Below are 17,037 nucleotides of genomic sequence, written 5' to 3' on the forward strand. Positions count from 1 at the left end.
TGCTGTCAGTGTCACTGTGAGAGTCAATTTCATGTGTGTATGTGCCACATATTTTAATGTGTTTGCCCTCCTTAGGCCAGTCCCTGAGCTACTTACTGTATCAAAAAATAAATAAATGTTTTTTGCCTTATTAACTACCTTAAATCATATTGCCAATTGCATATTGTATTTGTAGCCTAAATTCTCTAATTTGCACTTAAAACTGTAATTTTGTAACTTTTGGAAATGCCAGTAAAAACATGGCTGTGCCAGTACGTTTTGGGTGTTGTCAGTAAATTTCAGTCTGGTAGGTTGGCAACACTGGTCATGGTCTGGGGCTGCATGAGTGTGCCTGCACTAGGGAGCTACAGTACATTGAAGGAACCATGAATGCCAACATGTACTGTGACATACTGAAGCAGAGCATGATCCCCTCCCTTCAGATACTGGGTCTGCAGGGCAGTATTCCAATATGATAACGTCCCGAAACACACCTCCAAGACGACCACTGCCTTGCCAGAGAAGCTGAGGGTAAAGGTGATGGACTGGCCAAGCATGTCTCCAGACCTAAACCCTATTGAGCCTCTGTGGGGCATCCTCAAATGGAAGGTGGAGGAGCGCAAGGTCTCCAACATCCACCAGCTCCATGATGTCGTCATGGTGATCAAGCTCTGGTGATCTCAGGTGATCTCCATGCCCAAGCGGGTTAAGGGATTGCTGGAAAATAATGGCGGCCACACAAAATATTGACACTTTGGGCCCAATTTGGACCTTTTCACCTAGGGGTGTACTCACTTTTGTTGCCAGCGGTTTAGACATTAATGGCTGTGTGTTGAGTTATTTTGAGGGGACAGCAAACTGTTATACAAGCTGTACACTCACTACTGTACATTGTAGCAAAGTGTCATTTCTTCAGTGTTGTCACATGAAAAGATAGAATAAAATATTTACAAAATTGTGAGGGGTGTACTCACTTTTGGTGTGTGTGTGTGTGTGTGTGTATATATATATATATATTTTTTTTACGTTTAATATACACTGGAGAGCAAAATTGGAGAACAATTTCCTAAATTTCAAGGTCACTGCTTAGTCTTATTTAAAATGATCTAAACAGGAGTAAAAGAGCAGTTTTGTTAAGGATATTTCAAAAGTTACATATATTTTGAAGCACAGAATGAAAGACTTCGATGAGATTCGAAAAAGAACATTGTTTAAAATTAGAGAACACTTTCAGATACCTCCCAGTTATTGGTGGTAATCTGGCACCTTGTGCTAATTTTTTTAATTATCTGACAAGCCCCATTTAACCCCTTCCCGACCGCCGCATGTACATATACGTCGGCAGAATGGCACGTACAGGCACATTGGCGTACCTGTACGTCCCTGCCTAGACGTGGGTCGGGGGTCCGATCGGGACCCCCCCCGCGACTTGCGGCGGTCGGGTCCCCTCGGGGAGCGATCCGGGACGACGGCGCGGCTATTTGTTTTTAGCCGCTCCGTCGCGATCGCTCCCCGGAGCTGAAGAACGGGGAGAGCCGTATGTAAACACGGCTTCCCCGTGCTTCACTATGGCCCTGCATCGATCAAGTGCTCCCTTATATAGGGAGACTCGATCGATGACGTCATTCCTACAGCCACACCCCCCTACAGTTGTAAACACACACACAGTGTACACCAAATCCTACAGCGCCCCCTGTGGTTAACTCCCAAACTGCAACTGTCATTTTCACAATAAAGAATGCAATTTAAATGCATTTTTTGCTGTGAAAATGACAAAAATCCCAAAAATGTGTCAAAATTGTCCGAAGTGTCCGCCATAATGTCGCAGTCACGAAAAAAATCGCTGATCGCCGCCATTAGTAGTAAAAAAAATAAATAAATAAAAATGCAATAAAACTATCCCCTATTTTGTAAACGCTATAAATTTTGCGCAAACCAATTGATAAACGCTTATTGCGATTTTTTTTACCAAAAATAGGTACAAGAATACGTATCGGCCTAAACTGAGGAAAAAAAAAAAATTATATATGTTTTTGGGGGATATTTATTACAGCAAAAAGTAAAAAATATTGCATTTTTTTCAAAATTGTCGCTCTATTTTTGTTTATAGCGCAAAAAATAAAAACCGCCGAGGTGATCAAATACCACCAAAAGAAAGCTCTATTTGTGGGGAAAAAAGGACGCCAATTTTGTTTGGGAGCCACGTCGCACGACCGCGCAATTGTCTGTTAAAGCGACGCAGTCCCAAACTGTAAAAACACCCTGGGTCTTTGGGCAGCAATATGGTCCGGGGCTTAAGTGGTTAATTGGCAGCCTAAAGCCCTGTACACAAGTTTTTCCTGACGAGATTCTTGGCAAGAATATCTTGCCGCCCTAGTGTACAGACATTCTTTTGAATGGAACAAACGCGGTGACATCATCGACTACGACAAGCATGCACGCTCATCACATTCGATGCCGTCGCCGCCATCTTGCTGCACCCTACCTATGCCTAGGAAGCTACTACGCATGTGTCAGTCATTTTGAGCATGCACGGGTTTCCACGGCGACAGGTAAGTATACACACTCTCGGGTTTCTCGGCAGGAAAACGCTGCTGAGAATCTCACGACGAGAAAATGGAGAACATGTTCTCGATTTTTCTCGTCTAGATTCTGGGCAGTTTTCTTGACGAGAAACCTGAAAGCCTCGTACACACGCTCGGTTTATTCGCACACACGCAAGAAAGCTCTGCCAACAGTTTTCTTGCTGGTTCTTGCCGAGAAAACCGAGCGTCTGTAAGAGGCTCGACTTTCCAGTTGACTGACTTTGCAAGATGGTGAGCCGTTCAAAAGTGACTGAAACCCTCCGGCAACAGGTTGTCCAGATGAAGGCCGAAGGCATGATGACCCTTTCAGCCATAGCAAGAGAAGTTTGTCGTTCCAATCTGTGATTTCTAGAGTATTGCATCTATACAACATCACAAACTCACTCAAGTCCCCCAAGAAGGCTGGTCTTCCACGAAAGACAAATGCAAGAGAAGACAGAATAATGTGGATAATCTCAATAGGGCAATCGGTTCAACACTGCAGCTCAAATTGCTTGTCATCATCGCTGAACAGAGTAAGGATCTGTCTCGTCATACAGCATCTCGCCATTTAAGAGAATTTGAGCTGAAAGCCCACTCTGCAGTGACCAAACCTCTCATTGGCAGAAAGGATCAAAAGGCTTGACTAACCTTTGTTGAGGAGCATGTTGTGTGGACAGAGGAGAACTGGTCCAAAGGTCACTTGAAAGATGAGCGCAAGTTTAATTTATTTGGGTCCGATGGAAAACGTTATGTTCGTCGTCAAAATGGGGAAAGACTGAACCCACATAGGTAGATTCACAAAGAGTTAGGCCGGCTTATCTACAGATAAGAGGTTTGAATTTTTTACGTCGTTTGCACAAGTCGTCCGCGAATCGGGATTTACGTTGTTTACGTACGGGTCAAAATCAATAGGCCCGTACGGCCTACTTAGCCGCAATGCGCACTGGGAAATGTAGTCGCCCGGCGCATGCGCAGTGACGAAAAACGTCAAAAAACGTGAGGTCAAGCCTCATTTCCATACAACACGCCCCCCTCCTAGTCATTTGAATTAGGCGCGCTTACACCCGCTCGTTTTAGGCTACGCCGCCGAAAATTAACAGGTAAGTGGTTTGAGAATCACTAATGGCCTAAATAATTTACGGCGGTGTAGCCTAAAAAGACTAGGCTAGGCCGTCCTAATTTTAGGCCAGGGTACGTGAATCTACCCAAAAGTGTGTAAAGAAGTCGTGAACGATGGAGGGGCAAGTGTCATGGTTTGTTTTCATGGGATGTTTTCTCAGGGGGGGGGGTGGACCTCGTATACAGCTACATGGCAGCGTGAGTGCAAATGTTTATCAGAAGCTTCTTTGACAACACAACATGCGGTTCCTTCCCTGCGTTCCTCACCCTATCTGCCAGCAATTTTCCTCAGAGTCTTGATCTAAACCCAATAGAAAACATCTGGAAAATTCTTGGCGACAAAATTATTGCCAAGAAACCCACTACAGTCACCGAACTGTGTTAGAGACTGGAAGAAGAGTGGAACAAAATCACACCACAGCCGTGTGAGAGACTAGCGACGTCCTGTGCAAAGCAGATGTGCTGTCATCATTCAAAGCAAGGGCCCCACCGCATCCCACTAATGGTTGATTATTGTAACCTTCAGAAACTTTAGTTGTAATCTTTCTTCGTGTTAAGCCTCGTACACACGATAGGTTAACTAGAGGACAACGGTCTGAAAGACCATTGTCATAGGTTAACCGATGAAGCTGACTGATGGTCCGTCGCGCCTACACACCATCGGTTAAAATAATTGATCGTGTCAGAACGCGGTGGCGTAAAACACGACGACGTGCTGAAAAAAACGAAGTTTAATGCTTCCAAGCATGCGTCGACTTGATTCTGAGCACGCGTGGGTTTTTAACCAATGGTTGTGCCTACTAACGATCGGTTTTGACCTATCAGTTACCAACCCATCGGTTACATTTTAAAGCAAGTTGGCTTTTTTTTAACCAAAGGTTTTTTTTTTTTGGTGGGGGGTTTGCATATAAAAAATGTTAAAGGAAATGGCAGCCCGAAATTCCCAACCTCAACACCTCCCCTCACCTACACATCCCCCCCCCCCCCAGCCAGGAAAGGACAAACTCCCAGACCAACCCAACTCCCGCACCACATTCATTGGCCAATTCTGCTGATTACAAATACCTTGAGTGCGCCAGTGACCCGGACTCTGCCTTGTGTACTGGTGAAAATTAATTACTCTACCCATTGTGGTTATTTGTTGCTCCACAATCGCCATTTCTAGGTCCCTGACAGTAGCTGAAGTTTCTAAAGCCCTCCAATAGGTGGGAGTTCTGGTTTATTTGGGGAAAAGGTCCCTAGTGAGGGTCATGGAGCGGGGGGGGGGGGGGTTGGATGTAGTATGGGAGGGAGGAGAGTTTTTGTCCTTTCCTGGGTGAGGGGTTGTGTGTATGAAGGGGAGATGTTGGGGTGGTTTTGGGGTTGGGAATTTCAGGTCACCATTTTCTGATGGTTGAAGCATCTAATTATAACTATAGCTAGAAGCATTCTTAAACGTGTTTCCTTCCCTCTCTTGATACCTATCCTGCATAAACTGTATAAGAAAGATCTGTGTACTTGCCTGTTTTGAATGTGATCCAGCCTGGTCACGTGATACAGTCTGGTCACATGATCCCACTCTATTTAAGGGAGTGCTTGACAATAGCTGTAAATTATTGGAGCCCTGATGTCACCAATAGGCTCCCATAGCCCAGCCATTGGCAGAGCTCACTCCTCTCCCCTGCAGCCCCTACTCACTGACCCAGGGAAGCTGTGGGATCACTTGAGCAGAGCAGATTTAAAATGGGTAAGTATACAGACATTTTCTATGCAGTTAAGGCAGTGTTTCTCAATTCCAGTCCTCAGGCCCCCCCCAACAGGTCAGGTTTTCAGGATTTCCCTCAGATGAAAAGGCTGTGGTGATTACTAAGGCAGTGAAACTGATCAAATCACCTGTGCAAAATAATGGAAATCCTGAAAACCTGACCTGTTGGGGGGGCATGAGGACTGGAATTGAGAAACACTGAGTTAAGGCAAGATAGGTAGGAGGAGAGGAAGGAAACATTTTTAAGAATAGTTTGGCTTTTCCACTTTAATTCTCTCTCTCTACAACTCTCCTTTTATGTAGAGTTTATAACACAGTGGTTCTATGAATAAATCCCCCTTTCCCATACTGGGCTCTCCCTCACCAATCCCTGGTACCCCCTCCTTGCAGTGCTGATGTCTCATGTCCCTCCTCCCCCTCCCGCCGGCTTCAGCTACTGCAGGGAAGCTTTAGGGGATCAAACGGTCCAAATATATTCCCCCTCCCATAGCACAGCGAAAGGGAATAAGGACCCTTTGTCAAGCTGGCCCCAAATACAATCCCCCTAGGTCAGTCTAACTTGGGGAAGATTGTACTGGGGGGGGGATAAAATAATACTGGGAGACAGATTAACCTAGGTGGGAAGGATTGTGTCTAAATAATGGGATAGAGATGTTAAAATAGCATTATGTGCGGATGACATATAGTTTTGAAGTTCCCTACCTTTGTGTCAGTTTAATGTATATGGCCTCTTGCATGCCTCTTCTGTGCAGGGGTACAACAAATACAAAAGGTTTAAAAAAGGAGGAAAAAACAAACTACCATCTCTCTTTTGTATTTTTATTGGGTATGTTTCTAATAATTATTATAACTGAAGAAACTGCAACAAGTTTTTAGCGTTGCAGAACAAATTCAATTGAATGTCACTAACTACTACTAGATATACCTTGACCTGGATAAATGAGAACCTTCACAGACTCTGCTGAAGATGAATTAATGAATACATGTTTAATAATAGTTGCTGGAATTTGATGTTTGTTCTTATAGAAGAGTCCACCAAGATGCATCCACGTTATCCTTTTATTTTGCAGGATCCAACCGTTGTATTCCTTGGCTGGTCCCGGGACACATTCCAACCATCTTGCCAAAGTGGTTTATGCTGGCAGCTAAGAAAAGGAGCTTGTTCCATGACGCACTCTGGTGAACAGGTTTCCTTATGAGCCCTCTATACATTCACCACTGGTACATTCTGAGAAATGTTATAACCGATCTCTTGGAAGGACACAAGTGGATGGGAAGTCTACAAACTCTGAAAACCCATTGAGCCATGCTTCTCACCTGCTTCTCGTCACTGGAAGGAATGAACCAAACATAGACTAGAAGATGAAGTGATAGATATGGGGTCAACGATATACGAGTATGTTCCTCATACCAATCTGCTTGTCCGTCCCACTTAGACCTCTGACAAGCTCCAATTAAGGACCTCTTGGCAGATGCCACACCAAGGGGTCAAATACTCCTATATTATAAGTCCATTGATGTTTTTAAGTGAATCGCAGAATGAATGTAGAACAGTAGAATGAATTCTGCACTGCATTTCACTATTTATTAATCCGTTAGTAGAATATTTACATGAATATAAGAAAATAAGTATATTTAAGTCTTTAATGGAAGGCAGCAAAGTGCTGTCTCACCTTCGAAAAAGTGTTTCTTAATCATTGTGCAGTCCTGTACAGTAGCGTTGCACAAATTAAAGCTAAAGCAAACTATGAATGTGCATTCAGCCTTTCTCAACCAAGGTTTCCGTGGAATCCCATGGTTCCCCCAGGAGTTGCTTTTAAGCTGTCTGTAGGGGTGGCATTCTTTCCAATGGCCACCATTGTAACAGGGTCCTTTTACTTATTGGCCATCAGTTTAATTGGGGCCTTCCCTTGTCGATTATCTCAATGACCACCAGTGTAAGACGGTTCGTCTTCCACTGATCATTAGCCTTAAGAAGGCCCTTCTCTACTGACCTCCATTGTAAGAAGGTAAGTCCTTCTCACAATTACCAACAATGTAAGAGCATACTGATCTATAGTCTTAAGAAGGCCCTTCTCTACTGACCACCAACGTAAGAAGGTATATCTTCTCTCGTTGACTCACAATGACCACCATTTTAATGGGGTTTCTGATCTATAGTCTTAAGGCAGCTCTTCACAACTAACCACCAATGTAAGAAGGTACGTCTTCCCTCATTGACTCTCACAATGACCACCAATGTAAGAGGGTGCTGATCTATAGTCTTTACAAGGCCCTTCTCTACCGGGCATTAATGTGAGGGAGCCTTTCACTGGCCAGTTATGTATGGGGCCACTTACTGAACACTTTTACATTCACCATCACAGTAAGTAGACATTTCACCACTGACCACCAAAATGCTAATTTCACTGCCTGCAGTTATTTTCTGGCCATTATTAATTTTGTTCCATTACTTTACAGAAAATAACTTTGTCTTAAAGAACAGTCCTGGGTTTCAAATACGCCACATTTCTTATTCCTTTACTTATTTTTATATTGCAACTCACTTTCACATTAATGTACTGTGAGCTATAGTAGTCATTAGCAGGGGGGGTTCCCTGTGACCTGAAAGTCGCAGTTCCTCCGTGTTAAAAACAAAACAAAAAAAAGTTGAGAAAGGCTGACCTAAAAAGTTTACATACTAACAAAACAGAGATCCCTGGAATTATACCATGCCTCGTTGATACTAATGTACCAGGACCTCCAAAGCATTCCTGGGGTAGTAGGACCTTTTTCTGCTTACTTCTCGTATCTTAACCGTCTTTTTTTTTTTACATTAAAATAAGCGCTTGGTTTTCACATATTATTGCTGGAACAATGATATTCCACAACGATGGAACAAAGTGATACAACTGTACACTAACCCAACATCGACACTACACATATAGATGTACATAGTTCTAATAGGATAGGGTGAGCACACAACCAGATGTGCAAAGGTGATGTGAAAATGTACTGCCATCGCTCAAGCTAGACATAAAGAAAGTCTGCCTTCAGCCAATTGGCTAATTCAGCCAATTCAAAAAATGATTGCTTCTCAGTTTTGGATAGAGTGGAGTTGGGTTAGAACCCATATTAGGTTTTTACTGCTATCTGGGGCCTCCATTAGTTGAGATTGATCCTCGCTTTCTGTCCTGACAATGTTTGCCAGAAAGGAAGTGAGAGGAACTCCTTGTCAGCCACACAGACAGAAAAGTTTGACACTAAACAATAGACAGCCACGTCTGTTGGAGGAATTCACCTCCAGTTAATGAAAACAGCTACTGCAAAAAAAAATACTGTTTGAAACGAGTAAGCAGGCTTAGTGGGTTGTGCATGGGCCTGACTTATTTTAAGCTGCCTAACGTAATACCTTAAATCCCAACTCCAGGCAAAAAATTGTTTTCCTAAGCAGTGTGTCTGTGCCTGCAATGTACGGGTCAACTGCTCGTTTTTGTCTAGCGGATTGGAGAAAGCTTATGCTCACCCGATCCTCCACTCCACCTGCAAGTGTTGCTCCCCCAAGATCAAGCTGTGGACTGTTGCTCACGTCCAGAGCAGGTCTATGGGCATGATTATGTCCGAAACACAGGGAAGCAGAAGCCACAGGAACCGATCTTGTGCGAGGATAATGGGAGAATTAGAACTATATGGCCATTCTCCAATTCCCTAGACCAGTGGTCTCCAAACTGTGGCTAGATGTAAATAGAACAAATCAGCGCAATATGATGAAAGACCCTAATAACAGCTGCTGGACACCAGGGTCAAATTTCAAATCCCTCGAATAAATATAAAACAGATGGTGCAGCACTTTAAGAAACAGTCCATATAATGAATCGGACACCATCAGTGGTTTATTTAATATAATGTTGAAACATGCAGAAATTCTGTGACCAGTGTAGAACCTCCACCAACCAGTAATAGATGGCCGCTCACCTCCCTGTTATGACCCCCCAAAGGAAAGGTCAAAAACAGCTTCCCCTTATGCGTGTAATGAATCCAGATCCTGATGCTGGAACGGCAGTCTCTCAAACGATGGAGTGATCCCAATTTGGCAAATGTCATGTAACAATAAAGAAGATGCCCATAGTGCTCTCCGCAATAAAAACTTTTAATAAAAATAAGTAGTAAAACTTACAAACAAAGCACTATCCCAGTGCTGGTGAAATCGGCATGTAAACAAATGAGTGATGATCGAGGGTGACATCACTGCTCTTGTCATGTGGCTAGATGTGCCCTTTTCTCGCCTTTATCCAGCTCTTGAGGCACATTTCTTCCCACTAATACGAGGCAGTATTCCTCAGACTAACACCATCAGTGGGAAAAAAGTCCTACCACTGACACCGATAATGGGTCATTATTCCTTCCACTGATACCAATGGATGTGGCATTGTTTACACCCATTGACATTGGGTCATTTTCTACTCACACTAGCCCTAGTTTGACCCCCTCTGAAAGTCTGAAGGACATTAAACTGGTTCTTTGTTTAGAAAGTTTGGAGACCCCTGTTATAAAGTACAGTGTTTTTTTTTTTTAAAAAAAACATTCTTAATGATGCCAAAGGTTAAAGCCAACCTCTAGATAAACCTAAAAAAATGCCCATATTATTACTGTGGCCCACTACTCTTAAAATTCAATACAGTGTAAAAAATTAAAGGCCAAGTTCACCTTTTCCAGAAAATAGCCTATGCAGTCAAGGCACTGGAAGCTCTGTTGTGTTGCTCGGACGCAAAAGAAAGATTTAGCTTTCTCCCACGTAAATGAGCATTCAATGGGTGTCATGTCCTAGCAACAAGGCAGGACATGGAGATCATAGACTGAGATCAGCCATTTTGGACTTACTGAGCCGTTTTTCTAAACCTCCATTTTAAACTAGTGCAATTTTTTGTCTGAGAGTTTTGGGGTCACGATGATTTTACAAGGATTCTTTGAGGGAACATTTTGGCAGCAAATGTTTAACTGGCTCACTCTTCCAGCGCGGTTGATGTTTTTCCGAAATTTGATGCATTACAGTAGAACAGAAGAAAAAATATTGAGTTGGTCGATGATTACCTCCATCCTGTTTATAAGTTCATCTCCTCAATGAGCCATAAGTGATAGAGGAACTCTGTTCAACTTGGCCTTCTCTGTGTTTAGCTAAATTGTTCACAGATACATTATTATTTCAGTAATGCAACCCGTTGGAGGTGTAACATATGGCCCTTGTGACTGGATTTTTAGAGCCAAAAAAAGTCAGCCCTAGCTAGGTAATGTAAAAAACATGTAGGCCACGGTTTATAACAATCATAGCTTTTGTGATCCTTTTTTCAATAATTGGCTTTATTATGAACATTGTGCATTTCTTTTACAGCTGTTTGAAAAAGAGTTTACATATTAGCCGATATTTCAATGCAGTACTGTTAGAATGTATTCGCCGTCGCTTTCTGTGTGAACACGTTCTTTTTCTTGACCCATGCAGGCCAAAACGTTACCAATTTTCCATTCATGGGACATTCAAGAAACTATCTTGTGTATATGTTTATATCTACGAGGGCTGTACCAAAAGTGATGCAAAAATGGGTGTAACTTTATTTTTTATGAACTTACATAGGTCGAGTAACTCTTCATCTGTAGCAACTCTTGTTGTTTTTCATTGCTGGTAAATTATGGAATCCAAGCAGAAGCAATGTCTCGCCATGAAGTTATTGAAGAAAAAGGGGTGCAGGTTGTCCGATATCCACAGTAGACAGAATATTTATGGAGATGACACCATTGACCAGAGCAAAATTCTTGTCATTTGTGACTCTTGCCAGTAATGTAATCTCCGTAAAAATATTGTGTAGCCTTCTGTGGAGATCAGACAGCTTGCACCTCTCCTTCATCAAGAAGTCAATGATGTTGCTTCGGCTTGGAATCCATAACTCACCTGCAATGACAAAGAAGAAAAGTTACTATAGAGCAGGAGTCTCCAAGCTTTCTAAACAAAGGGCCAGATTACTGTTCAGGCTTTGGGGGGGCCGATCTGTTGTGAATAGAAAATGCCCTGGTGGTAATGGGAGTAAACAATGCCCCATCACTGGTATTAGTGGGAGGAACTGTGCCCCGTCGTTGGTATCAGTGGGAGGAATAGTTTCCCATCATTGGTGTCAGTGGGAGAAGTAGTGCCCTTTCTTTGGTGTCAGTTGGAGGAATCGTGCCTCATTGTTGTTATAGGGGAAGGAGTAATGCCCTGTCATTGGTCTCAGTGGGAGGAATAGTGCTCCATCATTGGTGTCAGTGGGAGAAATTGTGCGAGAAAATAACCGCTCAGAAGTCTTCAAAGAACCTCCTCACTGGAACCAAACCATGGGTGCCGGCAATGCAATAGTGATGCAAAAATACGAAGGAAACTTGGACAGCCGCACTCCAAAAATGTTCTTTTAATTAAAATCGATCACAAAATAAACATGCCACAGCAAAAAAAATGGAACAAAAGCGAACGTTTCGCACTGTAGCTTCAGTGCTTAGTCCTAGCTAGGAAGAAATTGTTCCTCATTGTTGGTGTTCGGTGGGAAGAATAGTGCCCCATTGTTTTTATAGGGGAAGGAGTAATGCCGCTTCATTGGCGTTGGCATTGGGAGGAATAGTGCTCCATCATTGGTGTCAGTTTAAGGAATATTGCCCTGTCGGTGGAAAGAATTGTACGCCATTGTTGGTGTTAGTGGGAGGAATTGTACCCCATCGTGGTGTCAGTGGGAGGAATAGTGCCGCCAAGGCAGGATTAAAATGGGCAAAGAGCAGCATCTGCCCCCTGGGTTATAGTTTGGAGACCACTGCTATAGAGGAAGAGTTTTACTCTACAAAATTGTGAAATTTGAACGATCTATGCAAGTTAATAAAGTCCCCACATTTGCATTATCTTCGGTACAGGTCTTATAAGTATGTGTGTTTGTGTGTGTGTGTGTGTGTGTGTGTATAATATATATATATATATATATATATATATATATATATATATACACACACACTTTTTTTTTACATTTCTTGACCGAAAGAAAACTGAAGTATGGAAGTTGAGACACAAAATGTACTATTAACCTTTGTGAAGGCCATTAGATACAGTACAACTTTAAAATCAGAAAGTGCTGATTCTCTGCCCGGAGTTCAGCTTAAGTCCATGTGTAGATCTACACAAAATGCCTATGGCCTGGATGAGCTCTTCTAGGTCATCTGAAGGTAATTTGTGTCAGGCTCTCTTTATGCGCCAAGTTTTAACATCATTGTAATTACAGTGCCATTGGTGCAATTTTAGTGATCTTGAAGTTTTTTGTCTTTTTTTTGTTTGTCTTTTGTGAATAATTCTGTAAATTGTCCTGTAAATATTTTAACGGCTCACTTATTTTATGAAGGATTGTAGTTCTAAGTGTTTTGACGGCTTAAATGAAGGACGTTGAAAATAAATATTATGGAAAATATGCTTTTGGTACTTTCAGTTCTTTGTGTTAAAATGTTTGCAAAAGCCCTTATAAAAATTTCTGTCTTGGGCCTCGTTCACATGAGTGTTATGGCGTATGCAATTGCGAGGACCATGTTTGCCCACATTGGGATGCACAGGGGTTCAGTGCATTCCCTTGTAGGCAGCCCTATTCATTTCAATTGAGACGCAGTGGCTGCATCGCCACTCGTCATAATTTGACAGCCATATGGGTGAACACTGTGTTTGGGGCTGTCAGATTGGAAGCAGCAGCTGTGCATCCCTGTATGACCAAACATTGTGCCATTTTTCCACTGACCAACAATGTAAGGAAAATTCTTCCCACTGATCACCAATGTAAGGAACATTCTTCCCACTGATCACCAATGTAAGGAACATTCTTCCCACTGATCACCAATGTAAGGAACATTGGGCCAGATTCTCAAAAGAGATACGCAGACTTAACTGCTGTTCAGTCTGTGCCTAACTTTGGAAACGATTCTCAAAAGGCTTTTTCCAAAGTTAGGCAGAAAATCTGACATGTGTAAGACACTTACACGGTCAGATTTTAGGATGCAGTACCGCATCCGCCACTGGGGGCATTTCTCATTGAAATGCAGCTTTGCGTATGCAAATGAGGACTTAAGCAGATTTTCAAAGCATTTCATCACTGTGATTTCTGCCTAAGTTCCGAATTTGCCTGCGCAAAACTAGGGCTGGTTTTATAATGTGTAAAGTTAGTCACACATTGTAAAGGCCCATTCCAGCGACGGCATTTGGTATGCATTCCCGAGGGAGAACTCCATGGCAATTTTTAAATTCAAAACCGGCATGGGTTCCCCCCCCAGGAGCATACCAGGCCCTTAGGTCTGGTATGGGTTGTAAGGAGACCCCCCCTACGCCAAAAAATCGACGTAGGGGGTCCCCCTACAATCCATACCAGACCCGTATCCAAAGCACGCTACCCGGCCGGTCAGGAATGGGAGTGGGGACGAGCGAGCGCCCCCCCCCTCCTGAGCCGTGCCAGGCCGCATGCCCTCAACATGGGGGGGTTGGGTGCTCTGGGGCAGGGGGCGCACTGCGGGCCCCCCCACCCCAGAGCACCCTGTCCCCATGTTGATGAGGACAGGACCTCTTCCCGACAACCCTTGCCGTTGGTTGTCGGGGTCTGCGGGCGGGGGCTTATCGGAATCTGGGAGTCCCCTCAAATAAGGGGGCCCCCAGATACCGGCCCCCCACCCTAAGTGAATGGATATGGGGTACATCGTACCCCTACCCATTCACCTGGAGGCAAAAAGTAAAAGTTAGTAAACACACAACACAAGGGTTTTTAAAATAATTTATTATTCTGCTCCGGAGGCCCCCCCTGTCTTCTTTAGCTCTAATACCAGGGGGGGCTTCTTCTTCCACTCTCCGGGGGTCTTCTTCCACTCTCCGGGGGGTTTCTTCTTCCGCTCTCCGGGGGGGGGGCTTCTCCGCTCTCCGGGGGTCTTCTTCCATCTTCTCCCCTCTTCCGCTGTTGACTCGGTGAACCCCGGTTCTTCTCCAGCTGTCCGGTGCCTTCTTCTTCAGCGCTGGCTGCCTGCTATCTTTGTGTGTTAGCTCAATTAGTAACAGGCAGCCGGCGCGGTCTCCTGTGACGTCAGGTTCTTCTTCTCCCCTCTTCCGATGTTGCCTCGTCGCCTCTTGTCGCTGTAATGATGGAAGCGCGCCTTGCATCCCATTTATATAGGCATCACCGTCCCATCATGCTCTGGCAGGTACCCACGTGGTGGGTGCCTACCCACGTGCACCCACCACGTGGGTACCTACCGGAGCATGATGGGACGGTGATGCCTATATAAATGGGATGCAAGGCGCGCTTCCATCATTACAGCGACAAGATGCGACGAGTCAACATCGGAAGAGGGGAGAAGAACAGAAGAGAAGACCCTGACGTCACAGAAGACCGCGCCGGCTGCCTGTTAGAAATTGAGCTAACACACAAAGATAGCAGGCAGCCAGCGCTGAAGAAGAAGGCACCGGACATCTGCAGAAGAACCGGGGTTCGCCGAGTCAACAGCGGAAGAGGGGAGAAGATGGAAGAAGACCCCCGGAGAGCGGAGAAGCCCCCCCCCCGGAGAGCGGAAGAAGAAACCCCCCCTGGTAATAGAGCTAATAACGAAGACAGGGCGGGCCTCCGGAGCAGAATAATAAATTATTTTAAAAACCCTTGTGTTGTGTGTTTACTAACTTTAACTTTTTGCCTCCAGGTGAATGGATAGGGGTACGATGTACCCCATATCCATTCACTTAGGGTGGGGGGCCGGTATCTGGGGGCCCCCTTATTAAAGGGGACTCCCAGATTCCGATAAGCCCCCGCCCGCAGACCCCGACAACCAATGGCAAGGGTTGTCGGGAAGAGGTCCTGTCCTCATCAACATGGGGACAGGGTGCTCTGGGGTGGGGGGGCCCGCAGTGCGCCCCCTGCCCCAGAGCACCCAACCCCCCCATGTTGAGGGCATGCGGCCTGGCACGGCTCAGGAGGGGGGGGGGGGGCGCTCGCTCGTCCCCACTCCCTTCCTGACCGGCCGGGTAGCGTGCTTTGGATACGGGTCTGGTATGGATTGTAGGGGGACCCCCTACGTCGATTTTTCGGCGTGGGGGGGTCTCCTTACAACCCATACCAGACCTAAGGGCCTGGTATGCTCCTGGGGGGGGAACCCATGCCGGTTTTTTCTTTGAAAATTGGCATGGAGTTCTCCCTCTCAGGAATGCATGCTGAGCGACGCTGTCATTTTTTTTTATAATTATTTGTTTTCCCGGCGCGTCTTTTTTTTTTTCACCCGTCGCAACTTTAGTGTCCCGTCGAAATTCTCAAAGCCGCCCGGCGTTAATTACGTTCGCGCGCTGCACGTCGGGAAAATGACGTCACACGCATGCGCAGTACGGCCGGCGCGGGAGCGCGCCTCATTTAAATTTTAAATGCCCCCAGGAGAGGAGGACCGCCTTACGACGGCGGCACTTAAGTTACACGGCGTGTAATTTCTAGGTAAGTGCTTTGACGATCAGGCACTTAGGTAGAAATTTTAAGTCAGTATAACTTAACTGCTGAAAGTTAAGTTAGGCAGCTTTTTTGAGAATTTGGCCCATTCTTCCCACTGATCACCAATGTAAGGGACATTCTTCCCACTGATCACCAATGTAAGGAACATTCTTCCCACTGATCACCAATGTAAGGAACATTCTTCTCACTGATCACCAATGTAAGGAGCATTCTTCCCACTGATCACCAATGCGTAAGGAGCATTCTTCCCACTGATCACCAATGTAAGGAACATTCTTCCCACTGATCACCAATGTAAGGAACATTCTTCTCACTGATCACCAATGTAAGGAACATTCTTCCCACTGATTACCAATGCGTAAGGAGCATTCTTCCCACTGATCACCAATGTAAGGAACATTCTTCCCACTGATCACCAATGTAAGGGACATTCTTCTCACTGATCACCAATGTAAGGAACATTCTTCCCACTGGTCACCAATGTAAGGAGCATTCTTCCCACTGATCACCAATGTAAGGAACATTCTTCTCACTGATCACCAATGTAAGAGACATTCTTCCCACTGATCACCAATGTAAGGGACATTCTTCCCACTGATCACCAATGTAAGGGGCATTCTTCCCACTGATCACCAATGTAAGGAACATTCTTCCCACTGATCACCAATGTAAGGAACATTCTTCCCACTGACCACCAATGTAAGGAGCATTCTTCTCACTGATCACCAATGTAAGGAACATTCTTCCCACTGATCACCAATGTAAGGGGCATTCTTCTCACTGATCACCAATGTAAGGAACATTCTTCTCACTGATCACCAATGTAAGGTACATTCTTCCCACTGATCACCAATGTAAGGAGCATTCTTCTCACTGATCACCAATGTAAGGAACATTCTTCTCACTGATCACCAATGTAAGGAACATTCTTCCCACTGATCGCCAATGTAAGGGACATTCTTCCCACTGATCACCAATGTAAGGAACATTCTTCCCACTGATCACCAATGTAAGGAGCATTCTTCCCACTGATCACCAATGTAAGGAACATTCTTCTCGCTGACCACTAATGTAAGACACATTCTGCCCACTGACCACCAATGTAAGGGTCATTCTTTCCACTGACCACCAA

At 44.6% G+C, this 17,037-nt stretch overlaps 1 protein-coding gene across 3 annotated transcripts in view; it reads left to right on the top strand.

The window, feature by feature from the left end:
* Positions 1-11,338, top strand: part of OPHN1 (oligophrenin 1) — a 234,765-nt gene extending 223,427 nt beyond the window's left edge. For all 3 annotated transcript variants that reach the window (XM_040322901.1, XM_040322902.1, XM_040322903.1), the window contains one exon: positions 6,480-11,338. The gene's annotated coding sequence lies outside the window, so the exon portion shown is untranslated. The remainder of the gene's footprint in view (positions 1-6,479) is intronic.
* The last annotated feature ends 5,699 nt before the right edge of the window (positions 11,339-17,037 follow it).

This window comes from Rana temporaria, chromosome 9, assembly GCF_905171775.1.
Source record: "Rana temporaria chromosome 9, aRanTem1.1, whole genome shotgun sequence".
NCBI classification, from domain to species: Eukaryota; Metazoa; Chordata; class Amphibia; order Anura; family Ranidae; genus Rana; species Rana temporaria.